At 39.2% G+C, this 23,732-nt stretch overlaps 1 long non-coding RNA gene across 1 annotated transcript in view; it reads left to right on the forward strand.

The window, feature by feature from the left end:
- LOC114216018 (uncharacterized) overlaps positions 1 to 23,296 on the forward strand; it is a 48,505-nt gene extending 25,209 nt beyond the window's left edge. Inside the window, exons 4-5 of the long non-coding RNA XR_003610667.2 lie at positions 20,047 to 20,171; positions 22,513 to 23,296. This is a non-coding gene — a long non-coding RNA (uncharacterized LOC114216018). The remainder of the gene's footprint in view (positions 1 to 20,046; positions 20,172 to 22,512) is intronic.
- Positions 23,297 to 23,732: the final 436 nt, after the last annotated feature.

Genomic DNA, 23,732 nt, shown 5'->3' on the forward strand with positions numbered 1-23,732 from the left:
TGCATGGGTGACCTCTAAGAATTTACCTCTCCATGAAAATGCACGTCAGTGTTTTAATGCCTATAGTTCTGAATTAGCCTAACTTAGACTCTAGAGGTTTCTTCAAAGTAGGTGATCAGATGGCTGAAGTCAAGATGGCGTTCTATATCTATGAATACTTTCCAACATCCAAAGTGGTAGGATATTATAAAGGAATTTGGGTACTTATTCTGACTCCCATTGTAACACTCAATTTTGTCCTATGCCTTATGAGAGCTCTGTGGGGCAGACACTGTATTTCCCTATGTTATAGATGAGGAAACTGAATTTCAGAGAAATTGAGATCACCAATTTGACAGGCATGTGTCAAAACTGGACTTCAAATATAGTCTTGAAATTCCAAAGCACAAGCTACTGAATCTTATAACCTCTTCTGAAGGTTTTCATTTCAGCCTTGACTAAGTATTGGCTCTACTCACAGGCAGTGGGATGCTTCCTGGGAACAGGGTGTGATAATTATTGAGCAAAGTACTGAGGCTGAGAAGGGGCTCTGACTGCTTTGACTTAAGACTTGATTTTGCTGTATAGCTATGTAAACTTGGGCAAGTTACTTATTTTCATTGTGCTTCATTCTTATGAAGAAATAGCTCATAGGATTGGTGTAAAGATTAAATAAATTAATACTTAAATCATATATAAGGACAAAAGACACACTCTTTAGAAGTTAGTCATTATTATTCTACCAAAAGGTATTATCAATGTTTTGTTCCTTGCTATAACTATAGCATCTAGAGAAGCATCTGGCACATAGTAGATATTCAAGATCTTTAAATCATTATAAATGATTAAGTTAGTGAATGCATAAGGGAATTATAAGAGATTATATCCAGTCCTGGGAGCCAAGTAAGATATAGATGTTATTAGCTTAGTCCTCTAATCTGCATCATTTGGCAACAAAAATACAAAGAATAGGAGTGCCATGGTATTTAGGAGGTAGGAGTGACCAGTTATATCATCTACTCCACCTCACCGGAAATGAGGAACCTGAGGTTCCCAGAAGTGAGGTGACATTGTGTGAGGTTATTCAGTGAACTGACAAGGCTAGTATGAGAGTCTAGGTTATTTAAATTCTCAAGGACTTCAAGAGCCTGGTGGAACTATACCAGAGGTGCCCTGAACTCAGTTTTAAAAAAAAAAACCAAATATTTTTTTTTAAATTACCTTTTCATAGTTTTCCATGGAAGGAGGGAAACACAGTGGAGAAAGAAGAACCATCTCCTGTTTGAAGCTATCAGTTAATATGGAAGGGAATCTCCATAATGTTTGTGATATAAATCTGCATTCCAGCTCTGGCTCCTAGCTTTGGATTTGGGCATGGGTTGGTATCTCAACTCTGTAATTTGTAATCTTTGTGACCTTGGACAAGTCACTTAACCTCTATGAGCCTGAGCATACCTCATCTATGAGGTTAGTTATCATACAGACTTAAAAAGTTGTCATGAGAAGGATTAACTATGATGATGTGACTAGAGCACTTGGTACAGGGCCTGGCACAGAATAAGTTCTAATTAAGCGGTAGCCATAATTGTGGATCATGTTGATTTTTTTCTATGGAACATCTCACTTAACTATTTCTTGTGGGGTTACTACCCTAGTGTAGTTCCTGGATCGACTACTGGTCTAATACCTTTTTTTGTTTGTTTCCTCTTCATGCCCTACTGCATATAGCTCCTAGCTTTTTTAAATACGCTCCCAAACTGTCCTTTGGTCCTGATGTTTTATTTCTACATAAACTCTAGACCTTCTGATTTGCTTTTAAAAATCCTCATCATAAAGCCTCCCTTTGCCTCTCTTACCTCTTTTTACTACTTCTTTTTAAGTGTGCTTTTCCACTGGACAATCTCTGCTCTGTCCGTGGTCCTGACTTCTGAGGTTCCCCTTATTGGCTTCCCCCCTCTTTTAGGCTATCCAGGGCCTCCTTATGTTTCAAGGAAGGACTGCAGTGCCAGCTCTTCCAAGAAACCTTCTTTGATTATTCCAGTCTGCACTGTGTTACTATTCTGAGTTCTGACAGTGCTTTTGAAACCTATTACGATAGTGCCTGATTTTCACTGCAATGGGTGCCCATCAACTGTAACTGAAAGTAAATTGCTGTAAAGTTGTAAGTGCAATGTTATATTTGATGGTTGTATGTGATCAAGAAGCACACCAAATATATTATTTTAATACCAACCTGTCATATTGACATAATAATATGTCAATTATACAGAACCATAGTAAATATCTGCATGAATTTCTGTAAAGTAGTACAGATGAACACTTGATGTTAATTTGTTAAAAGGAGACCAAAGTATTTAAAAGGGTCCATTTTTCTTAATAAAATATTCATGTAAGGGGGCAAAAATGCACAAAAATGTTTTTGGTAGCATTGTTTAAGATATCAAAACATTGAAAACACTCTAAATATATGTCAGTAAGCCTTGATCCATCTATAGGCAGAATACCATGCACTTATTGAAAAGAACAAAATAGATACATTGACAAGGAATGATATCCTTGGCACATTAATTACAAACAGCAAGCTGTAGACTAGCACATATGACTAAATTTTGGTAAAATAATCACATATTTCAAATGTATTTTATCTTCCTCTATGGATAAAAAAATATCTAGATACACAAAATACCGTTAGAGGTGCTTATCTTTGAGAAGTTGGATATTGGAAATGGATTGGGGAGCTGGAAGAATAGTTACTATGTTTTTTAAGTATCCATACAAGAAATAAAAATCTAAGGTTTTTATGTCATAAGTTTAGACCAAAGCACAAACCAATTATAATAGGTATTAATATCTTATATAAAACGTTGCATTTGTTTTCTAATAATTCTAAGGGCATTTAAAAATATATAAAGTATATGATTAAAAGAATTGATTTTTTTCTCAGTATAAATCATCTCTGAGCAATAGGTGTTACTCATGTCACCTTCTTTTAACCTTGGAGCTGCCTTCAAAGTTGATATCACTCTTCTCAAAAACCAATATTCAGTGTCCTCAAATTTCAGGGACCCATTAAGTAGTTAGGGGAGATGATATCTTAAAAATATGTCACGTCCTCAGGGACCTTTGAACTGACCAATTAGGAAGGATGCTGGCTGCTATGCAGGACTGGGGCATCCTCGCAGAACACCAGCCCTGGCCATAGCTTTGTGAATTGGCAGAAGGTAGTCTCTTGGATCTTTTTTTCACTTTTGCCTTCTTGTGTTTGACCTCTCCTTTTTCCCACCCAACCCAGAATCAGGGGCCATTTTGAAGAAGATTATTCACAGGTAAGGTGGAAGTGACAGTGGTTATAGGCATGGTTTGGTCAAGATGATAGAAGGTATGGAGAGAAGTAGCAAGATGGAGGAGGTGTGGGAGACCTAAATTTCGTCTGGTCCCAGGAATTCAGCTAGATAGGGATCAAACCATTCTGAACATCTATGAACTCAACAGAAGATCAAAGAAAAGAATAGCAGCAACTCTATGAACAGAAAAGCGACCACTTTTCTGGAAGGTAGGACATGGGGAGAAGTGAATCCGAGGCGATATTCGGGAGGATAGACAGTGGGGGAGGGGGCCTCCGTCAGCTGCTACTGGCAAGTGCTAGAGCCGCGGAGCACAAAATCAGAACTTTTAGAAGTTGGCTCTGCTGAGGGACTAGCTCCAGTGGCTAAGCAGGGTGTGGAACCCTCGCGGGACAGTGTGGTCTCAGGATCCTCGGGGTCACAGAAAGACTGGGGGTGCCTGAGTGCGGCAGAGCTCCTAGGTTATCAGAGCAGGGAAGCTGGCTGCAGAGACGGAGCCGAGGAGTGGGCTCTCAGCTTGGGGGTGCCATAAACCCTGATCTGAGGAACAGTCGGACCACTGCTCTTCCAGCAGGGACCCAACAAGCAGCAGATCCGGGGAGACTCCCCTTCCTCCCCCAGGAGGAGCGGCGCGGGAGCGCACCGCAGGGATCTGCTGGGTTTGGAGACTCCACACGGATGGTGTGCCAGAGATAGAAACACTCGGTCGAGGCCAGGTGAGCACGGAGTGCGGCCGGAGACCAGGGAGACCGGAGTGATCGACTGATTTTCTCTGGGGGCTAACTGAGGAGTGGGGGTCCCGAGGTCTTGGCTCCTCTGGGGCGGAGATTGGGAGGCCGCCATTTTCACTCTCGTCCTCCAAAGCTGTACAGAAAGACTGCAGGGAACAAAAGCTCCGGAGAGCAAACCTGAGCAGATTACTTAGCCCAGACCTGGCAAGGGCGGGGCAATTCTGCCTCTGGCAAAGACATCTGAGAACCACGGCAACAGGCCCCTCCCCCAGAAGATCAGCAAGAACAGTCAGCCAAGACCAAGTTTACTGATCAATGAGAATGGCAGAACTTCAGCGCTAGGGGAATACAGCTCACAGAATTCATGGCTTTTTTACCATGATTCTTTAGTCTTCAAAGTTAATTTTTTTAACTTCTTATTTCTTTCTTTTTTTTTTTTGAATTTTTCTTTTTCCCTTTTCAACCAACATCTTATCAATCCTTTTTAAAAAAATACTTTTTATTTTTCATTTTTAGAGTCATATTCTATCCCTTCATAGTAGTTACCCTTATTTTTGGTATATATATATATATATATATATATATATATATATATATATATATAGTTGTTCTCTCTTTAAAATTTTGGGATACAGTTTCTTCTAAAAGACCAAAATATACCCTAAATCTCTATTGTATGACGTTTTTCCTAGACTCCTGCCTGATCACATTTTTTCCCTTTTTTTTTAAATCCTTGTCTTTCTTTTTTCAACTAACTTCTTATCTTATCAATTCCTTTTATAAAGTCTTTTATAATTTTCATCTTTACATCATATTTACCCTTATTTTTGTACATATATAAGTTTTTCTGTCTTTAAAATTTTGGGAGACACTTTCTTCTAACAGACCAAAGTACGCCCAAAATCTAGTGTATGGCACTGATCTATTCACCAGCCTGATAATATTTGATCATATTCTGTTTTTTTTTGTTTCTTTGTTTTATCTTTTTCTTTTTTTTTCTTCTTTTTTCTTTCTTTCCCTTTCTTTCCCCCTGCTTTCAGGTCTCAACTGATTTGTTTAGTATATATTTTTCTGGGGTCGTTGTTACCCCGTTAGCATTTTGTTCTCTCATTCATTTATTCTCCTCTGGACAAAATGACAAGATGGAATAAATCACATCAAAAAAAGAATAAGAGGCAGTACTGACTGTCAGGGACCTAATCAATAAAGACATTAGTAAGATGTCAGAACTGGAGTTCAGAATGACAATTTTAAAGATACTAGCTGGGCTTGAAAAGAGCATGGAAGATATTAGAGAAACCATTTCTGGAGAAACAAAAGAACTAAAATCTAACCAAGTCAAAATCAAAAGGGCTATTAATGAGGTGCAATCAAAAATGGAGGCTCTAACTGCTAGGATAAATGAGGCAGAAGAGAGAGTTAGTGATATAGAAGACCAAATGATGGAAAATAAAGAAGCTGAGAAAAAGAGAGATAAACAACTACTGGATCACAAGGGCAGAATTTGAGAGATAAATGATACCATAAGATGAAATAATATGAGAACTGGGATCCCAGAAGAAGAAGAAAGAGAGAGGGGCAGAAGGTATATTGGAGCAAATTATAGCAGAGAACTTCCCTAATTTGGGGAGGGAAACAGGCATCAAAATCCAGGAGGTGCAGAGAACCCCCCCAAAATCAATAAAAATAGGTCAACACCCCAACATCTAATAGTAAAACTTATGAGTCTCAGAGACAAGGAGAAAATCCTGAAAGCATCTCGGGATAAGAGATCTGTAACCTACAATGGTAGAAACATTAGATTGGCAACAGACCTATCTACAGAGACCTGGCAGGCCAGAAAGGACTGGCATGATATATTCAGAGCACTAAATGAGAAAAATATGCAGCCAAGAATACTATATTCAGCTAGGCTGTCATTGAAAATAGAAGGAGACATAAAAAGCTTCCAGGACAAACAAAAACCAAAGGAATTTGCAAACACAAAACCAGCCCTATAAGAAATATTGAAAGGGGTCCTCTAAGCAAAGAGAGAGCCTAAAAGTAACATAGACCAGAAAGGAATAGAGACAATATACAGTAACAGTCACCTTACAGGCAATACAATGGCACTAAATTTATATCTTTCAATAGTTACCCTGAATGTAAATTGGCTAAAGGCCCCAATCAAAAGACACAGGCTATCAGATTGGATAAAAAAAAACAAGATCCATCAATATGCTGTCTGCAAGAGACTCATTTTAGACCCAAAGACACCTCCAGATTGAAAGTGAGGGGGTGGAAAACAATTTACCATGCAAATGGATACCAAAAGAAAGCTGGGGTGGCAATCCTTATATCAGACAAATTAGATTTTAAACCAGACTATAGTAAGAGATGAGGAAGGACACTCTATCCTACTTAAAGGGTCTATCCACCAAGAAGATCTAACAATTGTAAATATCTATGCCTTTAACATGGGAGCAGCCGATTATATAAGGCAATTAATAACAAAAGCAAAGAAACACATTGACAACAATACAATCATAGTGGGGGACTTTAACACCTCCCTCACTGAAATGGACAGATCATCTAAGCAAAAGATCAACAAGGAAATAAAGACTCTAAATGACACATTGGACCAAATGGACTTCACAGATATATACAGAACATTCCATCCCAAAGCAACAGAATACACATTCTCCTCTAGTGCCCACAGAACATTCTCCAGAATAGATCACATCCTAGGTCACAAATCAGGTCTCAACCAGTACCAAAAGATTGGGATCATTCCCTGCATATTTTCAGACCACAATGCTTTGAAACTAGAACTCAATCACAAGAGGAAAGTCAGAAAGAACTCAACTACATGGAGGCTAAAGAGCATCCTACTAAAGAATGAATGGATCAACCAGGAAATTAAAGAAGAATTAAAAATATTCATGGAAACAATGAAAATGAAAACACAGCTGTTCAAAATCTTTGAGATGCAGCAAAGGCAGTCCTAAGATGAAAGTATATAGCAATACAAGACTTTCTCAAGAAACAAGAAAGGTCTCAAATACACAACCTAACCCTACACCTAAAGGAGCTGGAGAAAGAACAGCAAATAAAGCCTAAACCCAGCAGGAGAAGAGAAATAATAAAGATCAGAGCAGAAATCAATGAACTAGAAACCAAAAGAACAGTAGAACAGATCAACGAAACTAGGAGCTGGTTCTTTGAAAGAATTAACAAGATTGATAACCCCCTGGCCAGACTTATCAAAAAGAAAAGAGAAAGGACCCAAATAAATAAAATCATGAATGAAAGAGGAGAGTTCACAACCAACACCAAAGAAATACAAACAACTATAAGAACATATTATGAGCAACTATATGCCAGCAAATTAGATAATCTGGAAGAAATGGATGCATTCCTAGAGATGTATAAACTACCAAAACTGAACCAGGAAGAAATAGAAAACATGAACAGACCCATAACCACTAAGGAAATTGAAGCAGTAATCAAAAAATGTCCCAACAAACAAGAACCCAGGGCCAGATGGCTTCCCCGGGGAATTCTACCTAACATTTAAAGAAGAATTAATACCTATTCTTCTGAAACTGTTCCAAAAAATAGAAATGGAAGGAAAACTTCCAAACTCGTTTTATGAGGTCACCATTACCTTGATCCCCAAACCAGACAAAGACCCCATCAAAAAGGAGAATTACAGACCAATACCCTTGATGGACATGGATGCAAAAATTCTCACCAAAATACTAGCCAATAGGATCCAACAGTACATTAAAATGATTATTCACCACGACCAAGTGGGATTTATCCCTGGGCTGCAAGCTTGGCTCAACATTTGTAAATCAATCAATGTGATACAATACATTAATAAAAGAAAGAACAAGAACCATATGATCCTCTCAATAGATACAGAAAAAGCATTTGACAAAGTACAGCATCCTTTCTTGATCAAAACTCTTCAGAGTATAGGGATAGAGGGTACATACCTCAATATTATAAAAGCCATCTATGAAAAACCCACAGCGAATATCATTCTCAATGGGGAAAAACTGAGAGCTTTCCCCCTAAGGTCAGGGACACAGCAGGGGTGTCCACTATCACCACTGTTTTTCAACATAGTACTAGAAGTCCTAGCCTCAGCAATCAGACAACAAAAAGAAATAAAAGGCATTCGAATCGTCAAAGAAGTCAAACTCCCACTCTTTGCAGATGATATGATACTGTATGTGGAAAACCCAAAAGACTCCACCCAAAACTGCTAGAACTCATACAGGAATTCAGTCAAGTGGCAGGATATAAAATCAATGCACAGAAATCAGTGGCATTCCTATACACCAACAACAAGACAGAAGAGAGAGAAATTAAAGAGTCGATCCCATTTACAATTGCACCCAAAACCGTAAGATTCCTAGGAATAAATCTAACGAAAGAGGCAAAGGATCTGTACTCAGAAAACTATAAAATACTCATGAAAGAAATTGAGGAAGACACAAAGAAATGGAAAAATGTTCCATGCTCATGGATTGGAAGAACAAATATTGCGAGGATGTCAATGCTACCTAGAGCAATCTACACATTCAATGCAATCCCTATCAAAATACCATCCACTTTTTTCAAAGAAATGGAACAAATAATCCTGAAATTTGTATGGAACCAGAAAAGACCCTAAATAGCCAGAGGAATGTTGAAAAAGAAAAGGAAAGCTGGTGGCATCACAATTCCAGACTTCAAGCTCTACTACAAAGCTGTCATCATCAAGACAGTATGGTCCTGGCACAAAAACAGACACATAGATCAATGGAACAGAATAGAGAGCCCAGAAATGGGCCCTCAACTCTATGGTCAACTGATCTTCGACAGAACAGGAAAGAATGTCCAATGGAAAAAAGACAGTCTCCAACAAATGGTGTTGGGAAAATTGGACAGCCACATGCACAAAAATGAAAGTGGACCATTTCCTTACACCACACACAGAAATAGACACAAAATGGTTGAAAGACCTAAATGTGAGACAGGAGTCCATCCAAATCCTAAAGGAGAACACAGGCAGCAACCTCTTCGACCTTGGCCGCAGCAACTTCTTCCTAGAAACATCGCCAAAGGCAAGGGAAGCAAAGGCAAAAATGAACTATTGGGACTTCATCAAGATAAAAAGCTTTTGCACAGCAAAAGAAACAGTCCACAAAAGCAAAAGACAACCAACAGAATGGGAGAAAATATTTGCAAATGCCATATCAGATAAAGGGCTAGTATCCAAAATCTATAAAGAACTTCTTAAACTCAACACCCAAAGAACACATAATCCAATCAAGAAACGGGCAGAAGACATGAACAGACATTTTTCCAAAGAAGACATCCAAATGGCCAACAGACACATGAAAAAGTGCTCAACATCCCTTGGCATCAGGGAAATCCAAATCAAAACCTCAATGAGACACCACCTCACACCAGTCAGAATGGCTAAAATTAACAAGTCAGGAAACGACAGATGTTGGCAAGGATGCGGAGAAAGGGGAACCCTCCTACACTGTTGGTGGGAATGCAAGCTGGTGCGACCACTCTGGAAAACAGTATGGAGGTTCCTTAAAAAGTTGAAAATAGAGCTACCTTATGACCCAGCAATTGCACTACTGTGTATTTACCCCAAAGATACAAATGTAGGGATCCGAAGGGGTACGTGCACCCTGATGTTTATAGCAGCAATGCCCACAATAGCCAAACTGTGGAAAGAGCCAAGATGTCCATCGACAGATGAATGGATAAAGAAGATGTGGTATATATATACACTGGAATATTATGCAGCCATCAAAAGGAATGAGATCTTGCCATTTGCAATGACGTGGATGGAACTGGAGGGTATTATGCTAAGCGAAATAGATCAATCAGAGAAAGACATGTATCATATGACCTCACTGATATGAGGAATTCTTAATCTCAGGAAGCAAACTGAGGGTTGCTGGAGTGGTGGGGGGTGGGAAGGATGGGGTGGCTGGGTGATAGACCTTGGGGAGGGTATGTGCTATGGTGAGTGCTGTGAATTGTGTAAGACTGATGAATCCCAGACCTGTACCTCTGAAACAAATAATACATCATATGTTAAAAAAAAAAAAGAGGAAGATAGCAGGTAGGGAAAAATGAAGGGGGGGATATCAGAGGGGGAGATGAACCATTAAAGACTGTGGATTCTTAGAAACAAACGGAGGGTTCTAGAGGGGAGGGGGTGGGGGGATAGGTTAACCTGGTGATGGGTATTAAAGAGGGCACATACTGAATGGAGCACTGGGTGTTATACGCAAACAATGAATCATGGAACACTACATCAAAAACTAATGATGTAATGTATGGTGATTAACATAACATAATAAAAAAAGATGATAGAAGGTATGAAAGGGACAGTGACAACAGAAAGTGTGGGAGCTTTGGAGCAGACAGATCTGGGTTTGAGTCCTGGGTCACTCATTTTTTGGTTGTGTGGCCTGGGGCAAGACAGGTAATCTTTCCGACACGCTATTTCTTTATGTGTAAAATGATGACATTGATCTTTACTTTATAGAGCCCTTGTTAAGGGAAAATGTAGCAACTTGTGAAGTGTCTGGGGCCATACTTGGTATTTATAAATGTTAGTAATTCTCTCTCTCTTCTTTTCTCCCCAGTCCTCTTTCTCATATGCCCTTAATTTACTCTAAGAATGTAAGGTTCAGGTTTTTTCAGCATCTGCTGATAAATCCACTCTTTCTCCTGCTGTGTACTATCTGAGTTATTGCTCGGTGTCAGTTGTAATGACGAGTGAAGTACAGGTGTTTATTAGACAGCTTTGAATGGGTAATTATCAAACAGTCTAGAGCACAGACTACACCAACCTAGCAATTTAGCCATAAATACACATGAGTTCACAAGGGTCAGTTTCACCTCTTCTAACTCAATCAGAAGCTCCTTGAGGGCAGAAGTCAATTATTATCCTATATCTACAAAAATGCCTTGCACAATTAGCACATTTACCAATCATTTGTTGAGTGGCCGACTGGCACAGGGGTAACAGGGTCCCTTTCGTGTGGACAAAGCAGTTTTCAAACTGGTTAACAGGGCTTGATAAGAAATAAGGTCCAAATCTGACTGCAGGAGCTTAATTACACTTTATAAGGACACACATCTATACCTACATCATTGTAAATTGGAGAAAATCTTCCAACTATAGCTATTCTTCATTTTCTCATTGGCTTTGCAGCAGCTCATTAGTGAAATGTAGATGCCTTAGGGCAAGCTTCGATAGTCTTAGAGCACAGGCAGACATCCCGGAGCTCAGGAAAGTACCTGGACAGGCCCTGAAAGCATGAGGGAAAGCTTTGGAGAAGGCAATTGAGAAACCTCCCGGCGAGACATTGTCTGCAGATCACTGGCCCGATATCACATAAAGGCCCCATCTGAGCCATTACAGCCCATTGTGTCAATGTGTTTTCTGGGAGGCTGTCATCCATAGATCACAGTCGGCCGCGAAGGTAATGCCTCCATGGGAACTGTTACTATTTCCCAACAGTGAATTCTATTAGAGGTCCATGGGTTACTGCCACTGGAGTTCATATTAACTCGGTCAAAGGGATGGTGATTGATTCTGTGAAATTTTGTGAATACACACAAAATACATTTCATACTGTCATCTGGGTTTTGTATTGCACTTCCACGATTCCTGCTACATGGTAAATCCAATATCATCTCCTTCAATTGCTACAGAGAAAAAAACAAATTTCCCATGCCATTTTAAAGCTAAAATACCTGCCCATTTCTTTTCTTCTCCAGTCAGAAAAGATTTAGACCTGACTATAAACCACTGACTTATCTTCTGACTTAACAACTTGATCTGATGGTGAGGGCATTTAGAGAATGTCCACTGTGTGTCAAGAAATAGCAGTGGGTACTACAGGATTATGTCAGAAAATGAGTACAGCAAGTTTATGCCCCCAGGGAATTTACAATATAGTTAGAAGCAAGCATGAGCAGGGGGAGGGGCAGAGGGGGGAGGGAGAGAATCTCAAGCAGACTCTGCTTTGAGTATAGAGCCAGATGTGGGGCTTGACGTCATGACCCCAATATCATGACCTAAGCCAAAACTGAGTCAGAAGCTTAGCTCACTGAGCCACCCAGGCGCCCTGCATTCTGACATATTCTATGTTCAGTGCCTTGACAGCCTGAGACCTTATGTGTACGTATAGGTACTTGGTGGTCCTCTGACCCCACATCTGGACTCCAAGAGAAGTAGGTACTCTCAGAGAATCCTGGGTTACTTTGGTCAGTGGCACTGTGAACGGAAGGGCCCTAAGGTCTCATATATTATGGAAATTCTTTTGGTTGTGTGACTCTCCTCTCTGAAGGTCTTCAAAAACAGCAATAATGGTGGGTACTTCATTAGATTGAGGTCTCCATTTGGAAGATGGAGTGATGATCTGGATGGATAAACTCCTACAATGTTCCTTGAGTTTGTGCCTCCTTCTAATTCTCAAACTCCCCTGGTTGTTTGGGTTCTCTTTGCCATAGATAGATAGATAGATAGATAGATAGATAGATAGATAGATAGATAGATGATAGATAGATAGGTGGTAAGTAGGTGATAGGTAGGTGATAAGTGAAAGGTAGGTAGGTAGATAGATAGATAGCAACAACTCTTAGATAATTCTAATTTTCATCGCTCCCTAGCCTAACCCATTCTAAAGCCAACTGGAATGCAGCTGTCTTTAAGTTCAGAAACCACCATGTTATCTCTCCGATCAAGAATTCCCTATTGCTTACCTTAATGGGTCCAAGTTCTTCTCTCTGTCTCCAAGGTCCTTCACAAACTCCCTCTCAGTGCAATTAAACCCCTCTCTCTATCCCTCTCTTTAATCACCAACATTTTTCCTTCCTTTGTACTCTCTGCTGCCTCCTGAGGAAAGTTGGTTCCTTGCCTTCTGTTGTTTTCTGTGAGGTAACCCACTGCTCAAAAGCCCCATCCACTTCTCCCTTCCAAGCCACACCCTTTGAGGCACAGGATTTGTAGCTTATATATTGAGTGTGGTTTAAAGACCCACCTGGTAGACACCTTAGTTCCATGGCACAATTGTTGCAGAGCCTGGCCGGGCAGACCTATGCAAGACTGAGGAATGCCTTTGCAGGATTCCCAGACTTGGCAAGCAGAGAGCCCAATGTGCAAACACCCCCTTTGCAGGGAGCCAGCATTGGCCAAATGTAGGCATTGGTTCTGCAGGGCTGAGAAGGAGTAGGGGATGCCTGCCTCAGGCAAGATCAAAAGCTGAGAATCATGAACAGAGGAACAATTAAAGCTCAAAAATTACAGGGAAAGCTGAGGTTCAAGTTCCAGACAGACAAAATCCCAACAACCAGCTCTGAGGTCAGAGGGTAGGGCTACACAGCTGAGAGTTTGGAGATAAAAGGAAGTCAGCCACAAAGAGTCCCCAGGAGCTTATGGCAACCTTCAGAGGTGGTAGGGCCAGGGGAGCGGGGTGTTGGCAGGTATGTGGTATGGATGAACCCACCTCCTCCCTCCCAAGGGCAATGGCAAGGAACACAGTGATGGGAGGCTCTTTCTCATTTGCTTAGCCTCTGGGGCCTGGAGTGCTTCCTTGACATAGACAGCATTTTTGTCCAGGCAGGTAAGCATTTATAATAGGCAGCATTACATCTACCTGTATATACCTAAGGGAGCTTAGTTCTATGAGAGTAAGGGCAGATCTGTTTTGTTCACCAAGTCCATGTAGCCTAGCAGGCTGTTTGGCACCATTTCTAGGTAGTATATAGCTGCTGAGTGGGTAAGGTTGTTAAGAAAATTAAAATAAATAATATATGGAAAGATGCAATCGGCTGAATGTTTGTATCCCCTCAAAATTCATACATTGAAGCCCTAACCCCTACAATGTGATGGTATTTGGAGATGGGGCCTATGGGAGGTAATTAGGTTTGGATGAAGTGGCATGGGGCTAGAGCTCCCACAAGGGGATTAGTGCCCTTATAAAGGGAAGAAGAAACCAGATCTCCCCTCTGCCGTGTCTTTCTCCCTCCCTGCCCCTCCCCGTCACGTGAGGATACAGTAAGAAGGCAGCTATCTACAAACCAGGAAGCAAGCTCTCACCAGATACCAGATCTGCTATCATTGTTATAGCAGCATGAACTAAGTCCAGAGGGCTTAGCCAAAAGTGAATCATATATTGAAGGGCTGGTTTAATGATACTAATTAATTGGTGAACAGATCTAACTTGAATTCCTGCATCCATATCTCAACATGTGGTAACACTTCTGCTATAACATGATATGCGTATTTCTGAAAAAACAAACAAACAAACAAACAAAAACCCCTTGTGTTCTGCAAAAGGCCCTACCAAAAACAGCAGCACTTTTGGGAAAAATAATATTGAGGACCAACTAACACAGACAACATTGTAAACAGAGTATCAATAAAAAAAATCATTTCAATTAAATACTGGTATTTTTAAAAATCAAAGCCATGCCGATTTCTTAATAAATATATCTTATGGTATTATATATAAGACTTGAAAATGCAGGAGCTTGATAAAAGAGGTGTTAAAGGATGGAGACAAGGCCCAGATACGAAAAGATTGGGGAAAACTGTAAATCATCACTTCTCAGACAGAACGGGACACAACAATGCTGCATTCCTCTGTGACTTGCTGCATTGAGCTAGGCTAATGTGCTTTGGTTCCAGCTGCCATTTTGCTATATGACACAAAGCATTAATGTGCTGGCAGAAAACTCTGTGTGAACCAACGTGTCATTTATGTTAACACAGTTCCCTTATTTTCCAATCATAGATTAGCTCTTTTACATTCTGGAAACATGTTTAGAAGTGAAACAGACTAGATTTCACATTCTGAATAAAGATGATCTGGAGAATTATTCCTCTTGAATATTCCAAGTTTTCCATTTGAAGAAGGTTCATGGTAACTTACAGAAGCCTTCTGTGTGGCTTACACAGTATTTTTTAAGAATTTTGAATTGGTGTGTTCAAGATTCAAATATTCAGAGGTTTTTAATAAAAATGTGGATTTGCTGCTCCTTATTCCCATGTGGCAATAATTTGGTGGCCTGGGTAGTGGCTGACTTCATTTAGAGAGTGGTTGTATTCATTGATGTCACCTACATGATCCTGTAGGCATTGGGATTGGCAAGACTGGTTCTATTTTTCATTCGCCAGGGCTCTGCTCTTATGTATGTGTATTCATAAGTTGGATATTTGTAGTTTAGGGAATGCCTGCATTTTATTTATATCCACAGTCCTTTTGTGGACTTCTCATTACCCTAAAATGCATACTCTTCAATTTAAAAGTGACCCAGATCCATACTAAACAGGTCACAGGTAAGTGAGATAAATGAATCTCAGAAATAGGATAAGAAATAATGAGTTTTATGGGCAAATCAAACATTACCCTCCTAATTATCACAGCTAGAAGCTTAAGGAAGATCTGTTGATCACCTTTGAATAGTGAGTATTTTAGTGCATTCTTCTAAATTTAATTTGATTTGATTGCTGTGGTTCTTGTGGAAAGACAAGTATATATAATGTCAATGTAATTTTATTAGCTGCCTCCCACATAATTGCTTTAAAATAAGATAATTTTTCATTGCTACACCTTGAGATTCTATTATTATTATTATAAACATAAACAGAATGTAAAACCTTTAATTTTTGTGTGACAACTATCTATTATTTTTACTGTTGATCTTATTATTGAGATGAAATCAATACACATTTATATATTAGGTCTTTATTTTTTCAAACTAGATGATGAATATTTCTTTATATTGATCTAGAAAATAAAACTGGTACCAGGCTACTCTTCAATATAATTCTTACATTTAGAATGTTTTACTTTGCAATTTGGCATTTCTTTACATCTGATTCCCATGGTATGTAATCACTCCCCCATGTACACTACAATGAAATGAATAATTAAGAGCTTTCTTCCTGTGTTTGACCAGGGAAGGGTTTGTATTATGTATAAGCTTTATTTAAAACATCTCAGATTCCTTGACTTGAATTTAATGGATATGTGTTCACTGCCTCAAATTCACCCTGTCCTGTTCCAACAATGATTGACAGCCTTGATTTAAGATCAGCAAGTTAAAGGCACATTGTTCAAAAGATGGCTGCCATTCCCTATCAGGATATGAATGGTTTACCGATGATATACAATCCACAATCTTAGAGCTTTTCAAACAAAGAGTGGGAATAGAGACATCATAGAAATATAAATGTATTAAAATATTAATGTAATAGGTTTTCTTCTCTTTATGATTTTACTTGGTTAAAAGATTATTGACACCATTCATGAGCAGTCAGTCACCTAGCATGAGACAATTAAATGAACTATAACTGAACTTTTACAAGCCATTGTTAATTTCATATCCTACCAGACCTGGAAGCTCAACTTATTGTTCCTTTTGGTGTTATTGCTAATTAATTGTGTTTTCAGGGTCAGAAATAGTCAATGAGTTTCTTTTTCCTGTCCTTCCACCACTCAAGTGTTATATAGATTTTTTTGGACTTTAGTAGTTGATTTTCTAGTCAGTCAAAGACCTTGTCATTTTCTACCTCCCTGTCTTTCTGATATCATGGTGTATTTTCATGGAAAAGTAAAGTGATGTCAGAAATAGAAGATTAGGCCTACGTCCCAGAAAAGAATCGCTCTTACCTCCTATGCATCATCTACTGTATCTACTGCTGTTGCTGTCTCAGACCATTTTACAAGTGTTTCTTTTTTAGCTTTTATCTCTGAGTTCTTAAGTCAATACAAAACTACTTTACACAAATTCCCCTTCCCCCAAATAGGTGCTTATTTTTCATTTTCCAAAGCTCCAAATCATCATGGTTCCTCACAAGAATTTCCACTCTCACCTTTGGTAACTTTATTCGTGATTATTGAGTAAGTTACTGAATAGATACATGAATTGCCTCTATTTTTACCTGCAAAAACATTTTAAAAATTCATCTTCAAGGATTTTCCAGTTAGAAAGGAAGCCTGTAAGTGTGCACAGCATGCTGTCCCACTACCGCCAGTCTTCATGGCCCTGGGGACACAACAGATATTGTCAATGACCATGAAGTAACAGTGAGCCCCCAGCTTCTGACACGCTACCTTCTTTGGAAAGACCACTTGGATTGGGGGTTATGAGAGCTGTCCTGACCTTTATAGTATAAATATTTAGTCCCCCATCTCTCCCTACAAATGGTTTGAGACTACTTACAACAATATTGCAACAATAATAAAGCCATACATGGAAGTAATAAGCCAGGATAAAGGAAAGGAGAACCAGAAATATGCCAAGCCTAGAGTCACCAGAGTTGCTGTTGAGCTGGTAGCCAGGACATGGTTACAGTCCAGGGTCTGCCTCTAGCATACTGGTGATCTTGAGCAAGATGATGGGTCTCTCTAGGCTGTGACTTCTTCAGCTGGAAAGTATAAGGATTATATTATTAAGTGATTTCTGAAATATCATCCATCTTAAAATTCCAGGTTTCTAAGATTTGGGGCTTTCATGAACCATTCAGCTGAATATAAAGAAAAAAAATACTGTTTTAGGGCTTGAGGGAGTATCTAACAGTTATCTTGGAAATGGGGCTACTGTTGATTATGACATAACAGTGCACTGAATGCAGAAAAGAGCAGCCTATCTCCGATGAGGGGGTGGGGGAAGGACCTCATGTTTTTATTTCCATAGGGATGGTATTTGCAGTTAATTCTCAAAGTACAGGATCTTCTGCAGTCGTGTTCTCTGCAAAGTCTCCTTTCAACTTTGGACACAACCAATTTTTCAGGTTTATTCATTCATCCACTTAGAGGTGAATCTGACTTATTTCTTTTAAAGGAAAATTACTTTATAGTTTTTATGCAATATATATTTCTATAGCACAAAGATATTTTAAGTGATACAGAAGAGTAAAGGCAGAAACAAAACAAACAAAGCAGAAAAGAAAAACCAAACTAAATCCTGCAATCCAGAAATCAAAATCACTGATTGCTCAGGTAAAGCTACTTTGAGAGAAGTGGTAAACGCAAATGTTTTTCTACTACCTGGTCATATTATACTTACTATTTTAAACACTTAGAATTGATTTTAATTTAATTCAAATTTACAACAAATAAATATAAACTGAAGTGAAACAAAAGGAATTACCGAGTTTAAGATAAATGCTTGCTCCCCATCTGTCGTGGGAAGATGACTTTTAACCCAGTTTGTCCCTCGCGTTTATGTTCACTTACAAGGAGGTACAGAGACCAAAACATTTAACGCTGAGCTCATTCTCATAACTTTATCATTTTCTTGTACTGTGGTAGTTAAGTGCAACATATGTCTATACCTTAGAGCATAATTCCAGTTAAACTTGAGTATTTGGACCAATGGTTCCGTGGGGATAGATATTGCCTAGTCAAAAGAAAAGAAAAAGTCCCTATGTTTGTGTTTAATGGTTAATCTGCAGGGAGTTTCTAGAGAGATGATTCCGTGGCCCTGAGTATAAGTAGTGCATGGCATGCGCTCCTTCGTACACACTAAAGTACTTACTTTTTTTAAACTGGAGAGAGGCAGGTTGACCAAATAGATGTGTGGAAGGGAGTCCAAGGATCTGACCCCCGCTCCCACACAGCAGTCAATAATCCAGTGGTTTCCAAAGCAGAGAGAAGACAGGCTGATCCAGGACAAGAGAACAAATTTTAAACTCGTCCTTTGCAAATCTTTATTTTTGGTGTATGCTTTACAATGTACCTAATGTATGACTGCAGTAGTACAAGTATATCGCTTACAAAGAAATGAATCAAAAGACGTACTTTGGGGGTGCATGCTTAAAATTGTCTTAGAGATAGGAGTGCCCAGTCATGACTCTGAGACCCTGCATTCAATGGAAGTGGAGCCAGCCTCTGTCTCTCCATTTATAGACTGCAGCTCCTCTCCCCCCTCTTTCTGCCACCTCCCTTCTAGAGAAGTTGCGAGGTCCAGAGATAACTCTGTTGCCCTAAAGAGCAAAAATTCCATAAATATTCTGCATTAACTGGGGTAATTTGATTCAGATTAAAAAATTGTTTTATAGAACTTATTTTAGTTTGCATGTTAATGGTCTCCACTTCCTATGTTTAATTCATGTTTGTGGGCATTCTCCCAAATATATATTCTGAATTAAATTAAGAAACCAAAAAAAGAAAAATGTCTGGAAGAAGCTTTTGACTATACCTGACAGATTCATATTAAATCCCTGTGTCTTAATATATGACTGAAAGGGAATAACGTAAGTGGACTCGGAATTTCTCCCATGTAGCTGATTTACAAGAGTACCTCGGCTGCTAAGGATCTGCCTCTTGTTGGCCATTAGAACACTTACTGGAATATTTATTAGTTATTAACATGGGAAGTGTGTTTGCATGTGTGTATGCACATGCTGAAAGAAACGTAGCTCTCTAGTTGCTTATTATTTGGGCTAGTTTAGATAATAATATGTTGTACTGGCTTAAAAAAATAACTAGATCCAAGAGGGAATGGAGCTGAGACTCAGGAGTAGAGGGTGGTAGGCTGAAGGGGGCAAGAGCAGAGAGAGCCTCACTGCCTAAGATAGCTTGTATTTCTGGGATTCAGAGATGCAATCCCCTATAAATCCAGGCTGCAGCGCCATTCGTGCCTAACCCTGTGGCTGGACCAGTCTGCCAGGACTGCCATACAAAGCACCACAGACTGGGTGGCTTAAACATCAGAAATTTATTTTCCCGCAGTTCTGGAGCCTGGAGGCCTGAGATCGAGGTGTCAGTAAGGTTGCTTTCTTCCGAGGCCTCTCTCCTAAGCTTGTAGATGGCTACCTTCTTCCTATGTCTGCACATTGTCTTTACTCTGTATGTACCTGTGTCCTAATCTCCTCTTCTGATAAGGACATATATAAGGACATACCAGTCATAGGTGAAGAAGTTCCACCCTAGTGACTTCATTTTATCTCTCATTTTACCTCTTTAAAGCTCCTATCTCTAAATACAGTCATTCAGAGACACTGGGAGTTAAGACTTCAACATATGAACTTCAACACACAAATAGTGGCATTCCCTAAGGTGATGGCTGGCTCATCATGCCAACAGCATTCCAGGTAAGTTACAGGTAAATGCACACTGGGCAGTATCTGTCTTTGGCTTGGACTATCTTTATTCACTATTGTGGAATGCTTTATTGTGTAGCTTTTAAATAAAGTTTGTTGCTTTCCAAGCCAGAAGTGGCTGCATTCCAGATATGAATGAAATGTTTCCTGTGCTTTTTCTGTAATGAGAGATGGTGAGAAAAGAAAATTGGGGACATTAGTACTGGCAATTACTTTTATAAGGTATTCAGGAGTGCAAGTTTTAATCTTATTTGTAGGTTTCATTTTCATGGGAAGAATGTGATTTATAAATCAACATAAATTTGGTTTATTTTCTCCTGATTCAATTCCACTTGAAGGGACCTGAATTTGAATTTTTCAGAATATAGAGAAGAGGGTCAAAACGCAATTAGTTTGCTAAGCTGCCACACAGGATTCTCTTGTTAACATCTGCAGTGTTTTCCTTGGCTGACCAAGCACTTTTCTCCCTGGAAAGTAAACAGCAAACAGATATTTATGAAATGGGTCAGAGCAGATATATTTGGTCAGGTGCAGGATAAGTAGATCATAGATCGACTAAAATAGTTCTAAACAAAATAGAACAAAATACATCTCTAAGCCACACAGATCCAACCTGAAGGCTTTCAAAGGCAAAATAAACAAACAAAACATCTAATATATTCATGATTAGTTCATATTTCTATTAAAGGTATGTTTCCTAAAGCTTTATTCTGATAACTATAGATGAGCAGAGCACCAACCAACCAACCAAAAACCATAAGCCTGACAGAATTTTTGCAAACTATGGTATCTCATGATGTCATAGACCAGAGAGGTTGTCTAGAGATTCTGGAGTCCTCGAAATTATAGAGAATGGAATGATTGCTGCCTCAAGAGATAGGAGAATATAAGAGGTTATAACCAAGTCTGATATTCCAGATAATGATGAATATTCTTTTAATTACCAGGAAAGAATATGAGGAACTATGTGGACAGAATGTATAGAAAACTAAAATACTCAACTTGTAAAGCAAAATGAACAAAATTTATCACCTCCACCAAAAATGAAATAAGATAATTCAGACAATAAGAAATTTAACTAATCTATTAGATATCAACTTCCAAAGACTTTTGGATTTTTCCCATTCTATTTCAAGTATATCAGTCCCTCAGCAAACCCAATATCATTAAAACTGTCAATGGGTGCAAAGAAGGGCCATATGCACCCCAATGTTCATAGCAGCAATGTCCACAATAGCCAAACTGTGGAAGGAGCTGAGATGCACTTCAACAGATGAATGGATAAAGAAGATGTGGTCCATATATACAATGGAATATTACTCAGCCATCAGAAAGGAGGAATACCCAACTTTTACATCTACATGGATGGGACTGGAGGAGATTATGCTAAGTGAAATAAGTCAAGCAGAGAAAGTCAAGTATCCTATGGTTTCACTTACTTGTGGAACATAAGGAATAGAATGGAGGACATTAGGAGAAGGAAGGGAAAAATGAAGAGGGTGAAATCAGAGGGGGAGATGAACCATGAGAGACTATGGACTCTGAGAAACAAACTAAGGGTTTTAGAGGGGTGGGGGGTGGGGGGATGGGTTAGCCTGGTAATGGGTATTAAGGAGGGCATGTATTGCATAGAGCACTGGGTATTATACACAAACAATGAATCATGGAACACTACATCAAAAACTAATGATGTATTGTATGGTGACTAATATAACATAATAAAATAAAAAAATACTGTCAATGGGATCATAGAATTCTATATTTCACTGGGAAGTTAGAGATATTCCTTCCTTGAAACTCACTTGGTTTTGACGATATTGTTCTATTTTGGCTTTTTCCACCTTTCTAGTTAATTTTTCTTAGTCTTCTGTGAAACCTCTTCATTCTCTGTCCATCCTCAGATATTGGTGGTTTTGTCCTTTGTGTTTTTCTCATTACATCTGGGTGATATTCACTCCCATGTCTTCAGCTGCCATCTTTGTGCTGATGACACCCAGGGCACATCTCTCTTCTGCATTACAATTCACAAATTCACCTCTCTGCTGTCTATCTCCACCCACCTTGATACTATATAAATATTTTATGTTCACACCTGAACATCCCAGACTGAAGACTTCACTGTCCCCAGTTGTGATAGCCAGCTGGCAGGATGACAACTCCCTCCATGATCCCTGCCTCTTGGTTTTTATGCCCTGTTGCATCTCTTCCCACATTAGATAGGACTGACCTGTGTAACCAAGACAACATTGTGGAAAGGATAAAGTGTGCATTTCAAGGCTTACTTATAAAATTGTGACTTCTTTATTGTTCTCTCTTGGATCATTTGCTCCAGGGGAAGCCTGCTGCTATGTCATGAGGACACTCAACAACCCTATGGAGAGGACCATGTGGCATGGAAGATGCCTCCCCCTACCAACAACCATCACTAACTTACTCTGAGTGAGCCAAACTGGTAGCAAATCTCCAGCCCCAGTCATGCCTTCAGACGACTGCAGCCCCAGCCAACATCTTGACAGACATCTCATGAGAGACCCTGAATCAGAACCATCTAGCTAAGCCATTCTTGAACATTGCACCATAGGAAGAGTGTGAAATAATAAATGTTACTGTTGTTTTGGACCACTAAGTTTGGTGGTCATGCAGCAAATGTATAATCGATACTACAACAAAACCTAAAACTCCTCCTGTGTTTCCTTCCTCGGGCATGTACACCACAATCTAATTTCAACAAGTCATGCAAGGAATAATGAAGATCTGGCTTAAGGTAGTGGTAATAGATGTGGCAAGAGCTGAATGGACTACGGAGACATTAAGGAAGCATTTGACAGACTTGGTGCATGAAGTGGGGAGTAAGAGAGCGACAGGAGTTTAGGATGAGAGGCTTGTTCACTTGGTTTTATGTTTTGCTGAGCTCAGTTCCAAAAGGAATGGAAGAAACATTCAGTCAAATAACTTTAATGAGTTAGGACTTCTTTCATCAATCAGTTTGTACAACTTCTTCACAGGAATCAGATTTTAAATATTGTGATTGAAGAGAGAAAATGGCAAGAGGAGGTTACCGTTATGGTAGATCAACAATAATCTTTTATACTTTCATATTTCTGTTTATACTCTTGAAGTTTCCTTTATATGCATTAGCTCATTTGCTGTTTACAACAATATTATGTATTAGCTCAGCCAGTGTTTATGCAAATATAAGCAGTGAGAAAAAAAATGAGATAATGTGCCAGTTAGTGCATTTTTTATTGAAATTGTGACAGAAGACACAACTCAAATGGGCTTAAGCGAATAAAAGGATTTGATTACTAAATTTGTAAGAATAGGTAGAGCCTCAGATCAGTGAGATTCAGTCCTCAACGAAGCCACTAGCTGCCATTTTTTTTTGGCTCTGCTTTATTTCTTCCTTTGGGCTGGCTCCTTCTTAGATTCTGTATGGTGTGTCTTGGTGGCTTAGGCTCCCAATACTCAGATCAACAGAGCTAGAACAAGTCTCTTCAGGTCACTTTGGGTAAAGTCCTGAGATTCGCTTTGATTGGCTGTTTACCCCTGAAT

This window comes from Eumetopias jubatus, unplaced genomic scaffold (assembly GCF_037043125.1).
Source record: "Eumetopias jubatus isolate StellerSeaLion01/CBP00866 unplaced genomic scaffold, mEumJub1_p1.0 scaffold_3, whole genome shotgun sequence".
NCBI lineage: Eukaryota > Metazoa > Chordata > Mammalia > Carnivora > Otariidae > Eumetopias > Eumetopias jubatus.